Source organism: Limulus polyphemus, unplaced genomic scaffold, assembly GCF_000517525.1.
Source record: "Limulus polyphemus unplaced genomic scaffold, Limulus_polyphemus-2.1.2 Scaffold4687, whole genome shotgun sequence".
NCBI classification, from domain to species: Eukaryota; Metazoa; Arthropoda; class Merostomata; order Xiphosura; family Limulidae; genus Limulus; species Limulus polyphemus.
This window is the reverse complement of record NW_013670297.1, coordinates 70,554-78,012: the sequence shown is the minus strand read 5'-3', so window position 1 is coordinate 78,012 and position 7,459 is coordinate 70,554.

Genomic DNA, 7,459 nt, shown 5'->3' with positions numbered 1-7,459 from the left:
TACGACAATGCGATGATGGCCCATGTATAGCTTTTTTGCCAAATCCCTGAACGAACCTTCTCCTGATTACCTCTTTGTTGTTCTTGGTCAAACCGATAAAATGACCTTTATTCCTATTTAACAACACGCACACTTTTCTCTTGTATAATCTAATGGAGGTTAAACACAAAACGTTGACTACATTTACTCTCTCTAGCAGTATTTAACCTGTCTCTATGCTATTGTTTAAAACCACACAGTATAACTATTGTATCAAAGTGAAGCCTTAAACTATTTTTAATTGAAGATATTTGATTAAGTATAAATAAACAACTTGAATGTTTCAACTACACAGCCCAAACATTCCCTAAGTGTAAATAAATACCTGGTATTAAGTACTTAATGTGCGCATAATTATTTATGTTATAAAAATATATTATGCACATAATTACGTGTAGTGTTAACCATAAACTTTTACATAACTATGGATGGTATTAAGTATGTGATGTTATATAACTGTTTATTTAAAAAATATATAATAATTATGGATGTACATCATTAATATCTGTAACAGTAGTTTACATTACTGACGTCTGTAACAGTAGTTTACATTATTGATGTCTGTAACAATAGTTACATTACTGATGTCTCTAACAATAGTTACATTATTGATAACTGTAACAATTGATCCAATGCTTGTGTCTATGTTGCTATAACATTGTGTTAAGACAAAAAAAAATCCAATCGGAAAAATAGGTATGTTTCAAATTCTCATAATATTTTAGGTGTCAAGTTAACCTCAAAGAGTTCTTTACTTGTGTTTAGACAGTATAATTAGGTGTCAAGTTAGCCTTCAAAGCGTTCTTTAGTAGTGTTTAGACAGTATACGTAGGTGTCAAGTTAGCCTTCAAAGAGTTCTTTAGTAGCGTTTAGACAGTATAATTAGGTGTCCAGTTAGCCTTCAAAGAGTTCTTTACTTGTGTTTAGACAGTATAATTAGGTGTCCAGTTAGCCTTCAAAGAGTTCTTTACTTGTGTTTAGACAGTATAATTAGGTGTCCAGTTAGCCTGTAAAGAGTTCTTTACTTCTTTAGACAGTATAATTAGGTGTCAAGTTAGCCTTTAAAGAGTTCTTTAGTAGTGTTTAGACAGTATAATTAGGTGTCAAGTTAACCTTCAAAGCGTTCTTTAGTAGTGTTTAGACAGTATAATTAGGTGTCAAGTTAGCCTTCAAAGAGTTCTTTAGTAGTGTTTAGACAGTATAATTAGGTGTCAAGTTAGCCTTCAAAGAGTTCTTTAGTAGTGTTTAGACAGTATAATTAGGTGTCAAGTTAGCCTTCAAAGAGTTCTTTACTATTGTTCAGACAGTATACATAGGTGTGAAGTTAACCTTCAAAGAGTTCTTTACTATTGTTCAGACAGTATAATTAAGTGTCAAGTTAACCTTTAAAGAGTTCTTTACTATTGTTCAGACAGTATACAAGACACCTATGTATACTGTCTAAACACTACTAAAGAACTCTTTGAAGGCTAACTTGACACCTAATAATTATACTGTCTAAACACTACTAAAGATTGCTTTGAAGGTTAACTTGACACCTATGTATACTGTCTAAACACTACTAAAGAACTCTTTTATAGGCTAACTTGACACCTAATTATACTGTCTAAACACAAGTAAAGAACTCTTTGAAGGTTAACTGGACACCTAATTATACTGTCTAAACAATAGTAAAGAACTCTTTGAAGGTTAACTGGTGTCCAGTTAACCTTCAAAGAGTTCTTTACTTGTGTTTAGACAGTATACATAGGTGTCAAGTTAACCTTCAAAGCAATCTTTAGTACAGGTGTCAAGTTAGCCTTCAAAGAGTTCTTTAGTAGCGTTTAGACAGTATAATTAGGTGTCAAGTTAACCTTCAAAGAGTTCTTTACTAGTGTTTAGACAGTATAATTAGGTGTCAAGTTAACCTTCAAAGAGTTCATTACTAGTGTTTAGACAGTATAATTAGGTGTCAAGTTAGCCTTCAAAGAGTTCTTTAGTAGCGTTTAGACAGTATAATTAGGTGTCAAGTTAACCTTCAAAGAGTTCTTTACTTATGTTTACACAGTATAAATATCATTAGCTCGGAGTCAGAAAGTTTAATTTTCTCACAACATTATTTTTTATGTTTCCCTCCTAAATGAAGATGTCTACTGGGTTTTCTGATCTCTTGTTTGAACATAGTTTCCAGCTATTAACACGTCCATCACGAGCCAGGGAGACGAGTTTTTTTTTTCCTTCGGTGACGAAATAAATCCACCCCATCGCGGCTTTTTTTTGTACTGTTAAGAGAAATTTATGAGCGTTTTGACTAGTCCAAAAGAATGCGTTTGGCACATAACAGACCCCTGTTGCCAAAATATAGGCACTAAAGTCTCGATATAAAATGTTATTTAAGGGAAAGTGTTAATGCAAGAGTCCTACATTTGCTTCGTGCAGTCGCTGTAAATGTTCTTGTAATGATTTGTCGCCAAATACAAAGTCACATCATAAACGTGGGTTTAGTGCAAGTGAAGCACCGATTGCACCACGGACAAGAGAAGTAATAATTTTGATGAGAATGAGATTGAATTTCAGGATTGTAGTGATGCCAATGAATATCAGGATAATGGTGCGACTGAATCTCCGATTCCGAGTGATGCTGATGAAGTTCAGGATGGCCTTGATGTAAGCGCCGCTCCTATTTCTCGGAAATGACATAGAAGCCGTAAACGAAAAGTTCCAATCGGAGCCAGATAAGCACGTAACGACATTACAGCGAGACTGCTAGAAGGTTTTACTTCAAAGTTCTGCTCTTAGATTACCAGGAAACATTCTCTTGGAACAAAAAAGTGAGATTTCTGTCGGCAAACTGGTGATGTTCTTCAAGTGTTCTTTTTCTGACAAATGCCATCAATTTCTAAGCCGGTTAAGTGGGTCTAATTCAAGAAAGAACTGCTTTTAACTGTGACACTTCACAGGAAATTTTCACTATTACCACATTGAACAACCTTGGGTGTTAAAAGAATAATACCAACTTCATTTGTCCATTAGACATAAAATCATTTTAGATTTGTTCAAGTGCTCGAGCGTAATGAAATCACTAGAACTTCAAAAAACAACTTTTTTCTGACTTATCACAACTTTCATAGCGAGAGGGTAACACGACAAACGTTTTAACCATCTGTCTGTCTTCGGTTACTAAAACGTGCTAGTTTTTGTGATTGTTATGTTGAATATTTTTGTGACTTAAAACGAGTTATGATTTATTATTTTTAGTATATTTGTTTCTATAGTTTTATATTTTAACTGGGGCAGGACACACAGCGCAGATAGTCCATCGGGCAGCCTTGTGCTTAAAAAAGACTTGTTATAATTATCTTAGAACATTTGAAATGTTAGCACATAACCTTACATACAATATAATCAAACATAAGCAAAATAAGGGCGAATATATTTTTTCAAATATAATAAATAACTTACAAACTAAACAAAAGTTGCTTATATATATACGTATAGATGGTTGAATGTCACCAGGTTTGATAAAAAGTAATTTAACAATACTGTATATCCTGACTTATAGATGGTTGAATGTTATCAAGTTTGATAAAAAGTAATTCAGCAATACTGTACATAAATTGCCGATGACGGGTTTCGCTCAATACAGATATTTTCAGGCCCTCTGGGACACAACAGACACAGCAGTGGTCGGAACACTGTTTATATAGGACATTTGTTACAACAATATTATAGTGTTAACCTGATCTTAGGGGGTGAAGCATGATTATAATTAATTATACATTTTTCACCTCCTGGCAGTACTGACGTTTCATTTCTGCTTGTCAACCTGTATTCTTCTTGGTAATCAATCCACAAAGAAATGGTACTATATTCGTATTGATACCGGTATTCAGTCCACTACAGAGAAATGGTACTATATTCGTATTGCTACTTGTAATAAATTTTTTACAAAGAAATTGATTTTTTTTCGTATTCTTTCTGGTAATCCATTCACTACAATGAAGTGGTACTTTATTCGTGTTGCTACCGGTAATCAATCCACTATAAAGAAATGGTACTTTATTCGTATTTTTACTGGTAATCAATCTAATACAAAGAAATGGTACTATATTCGTATTGCTACCGGTAATCAATCCACTACAAAGAAATGGTACTATATTCGTATTGCTACCGGTAATCAATCCACTACAAAGAAATGGTACTTTATTCGTATTTTTACTGGTAATCAATCCACTACAAAGAAATGGTACTTTATTCGTATTGCTACCGGTGATCAATCCACTACAAAGAAATGGTACTTTATTCGTATTTTTACTGGTAATCAATCCACTACAAAGAAATGGTACTTTATTCGTATTCCTACCGGTAATCAATCCACTACAAAGAAATGGTACTTTATTCGTATTTTTACTGGTAATTAATCCACTAGAAAGAAATGGTACTTTAATGATAAAAAAGAAAGAAATATTTCTATAATAAGATAAATTTTTAAATGTTCTTCTTGTATTTCATAATAATGTAGTTTGAACAGCGAAACAAGAAAAAGAGAGATACCTACTTGAAGAAATTTATTTTGTTATGACTTGCATGTTTGCTTATCCAATAGATGTTGCGTGAATCTCCTATATCTGTTTGAATTTGTCTTTTCATCGTTCTAAAGAGAGATAGCAGTTTGGGAATGTGTGAGAGAGAGAATTACCAACAGTTCCGTTTATTATGTAGTTCGGTGTTATGAAAAGGGCTGGGAAAAGGAGATGACACTATTGAATCTCCAGGAGACTTTAGAACAAAACTAATCAAACGTTGTGTAGGAGATGAAGCTTCTTTCTAAAAAAGGTCATATAAAGATATCTCAAGAAACTGATAGTTGGGGATATAATCTTCTTTAAGGAAATATGTTCAGCAAATTTAATTCTATAAACAGTAGGACATAAAAAATCAAAGGCCAGGAATGTTTGTCTTTCGATTGGCTATAATGTAAAACAGCAAATAATACTTGGTTATTGGTTTCAGAATTTGCCGCAAAGCTACACAGGAGCCAACTTTGCCTAGTCGTTCCTAATTTGGAAGAGAAAAACTCGCAAGGCCACTTAATAACAAAACGAAAAAAACAAAATATGACAATGAAAAAGTTTTGAAATCTCCATAATATAAAACGACTATCCGGAAGAAGCTATTAAAAGAATAATCGACACAACAACAACAACAACAAAATGTCAAATGGACAAGACATACAAATCCTAAAGGAGAAACAACTCCAGTTTTATCACCACTACACTTCCTTACGTCTTAATTTGATTATAGAAAACGACTTACAAAGAAACACAACATCGACATTGATACCATAATCCGTTATTAAAGTCAAGGACCTTATCTATAATAAGTGTCCGACTGAGAATAAAAACAACGAAGTCATCTAGAAAATGAAATGTAAATACTTTTATATCTGAGAAACCGAGAGAGAAATAAACCTTAGACTTGAGGAATATCGTAATGGGCCCTCGCATGTTTTGGAACATCTCAAAGAAACAAAAAAGGTGCCAACATAATCTGAAGAGAACCAAACACCAACAGAAGAAAAACAGCTGCAGCACTACTGATAGTTATCAAAGCTAAATAAATATCCAGAAACTCCACCACCCCCTTATCTATATTAATATTTTATCCACTTCATTTTACTAAAATGATAATTTAACGTCATCTATAAACTTGTTCTCACCATCACGAGCCTGTAAAGTTTCCGGGAATTCAAGCTGCTTTATGGAATGTGACTGTTACCTGAAGATGACCCGATACTATGGGTCGTTCAAGCTACTTTATGGAATGTGACTGTTACCTGAAGATGACCCGATACTATGGGTCGTTCAAGCTGCTTTATGGAATGTGATTGTTACCTGAAGATGACCCGATACTATGGTCAAACTGCTTTATGGAATGTGACTGTTACCTGAAGATGACCCGATACTATGGGTCGAAACGTTTTAATCATTCAAACTGCTTTATGGAATGTGACTGTTACCTGAAGATGATCCGATACTATGGGTCGAAACGTTTTAATCATTCAAACTGCTTTATGGAATGTGACTGTTACCTGAAGATGACCCGATACTATGGGTCGTTCAAGCTGCTTTATGGAATGTGATTGTTACCTGAAGATGACCCGATACTATGGTCAAACTGCTTTATGGAATGTGACTGTTACCTGAAGATGACCCGATACTATGGTCAAACTGCTTTATGGAATGTGACTGTTACCTGAAGATGACCCGATACTATGGTCAAGCTGCTTTATGGAATGTGACTGTTACCTGAAGATGACCCGATACTATGGGTCAAAACGTTACCTGAAGATGACCCGATACTATGGGTCGAAACGTTTTAATCATTCAAACTTGTCGTTATTATATTTGTGGACCAACAAGAAGTATGCTTTTTTTCACATATATCCTGTTTTATACATATTTATTATTTTCTTGTTCTACCTTTTTGTATCTTTCCAATAGTTAATGATGTGCTACTTTTGGTCGATCCCATATGTTTATAATATTAATCAAATTTATTTTCTTAAGACTATAATTTATGTAGTACAGAAAAATTATTTGAAATATTACACATCGACACCAGGTGGCTGTGTCTTTCTTACAAAATATTTAAAAACTAACTGAGGTACCCGTTCAACGCACGAGGAAGACATAGAAACCATTCCCTATGTTATCCTTTGGGGAGCCATAAGGATATATCCCAGGTTTGGTGACAATTGGTTCAGCAGCTCACCAGTTATAACCGGGTACAAACACACAATTTTCTCAGTTGCGCTTTCTATCTTATTTAAAACATTCATTTTATATTCATGGAGAATAGTGAAAATTTTGCCGTTATCACTGAACACTAAAACCAAGGTTACGTTGTTCTTTTTTATAAATTCCCAGTCAGTCTGCTTATGTTATTCAGATACATTATATTTCAAATTCTGGTTGTCGGATTTCACTATCAAGAGATATGCAATTGGAGGACTTGAAGTTTACTTTTGTCTCTTTAAGTCTTTTTATTTTCTGACAATTTAGAGCTCCAACACAATTCAGTTTCTGATAATTCAACCTGGAACTTAATCCCAGAATCTGATAATTCAAAGCTCCGACTTAAGCTCATTTTCTGATAATTTAGAGCTCCAGCTTAAACTCAGTTTCTGATAATTGAAAGTATGCAAAGATGAAAGACCAGAAGGGTCAATTTAATCTCATGGAAATGTGCTCACAAACTTGAAAATTTGGTAGAATCTCAATGTTATATATAATCACAAAATGTGCTGACAAGTGTTAAAAATATGTCAAGATCAAAGTTCAATATTATGTGTAATTACAATGATGTGTTGACAAGTGTTAAAACAAGTCAAGATCAACATTCAATGTTATATATATATATATATATATATATATATATA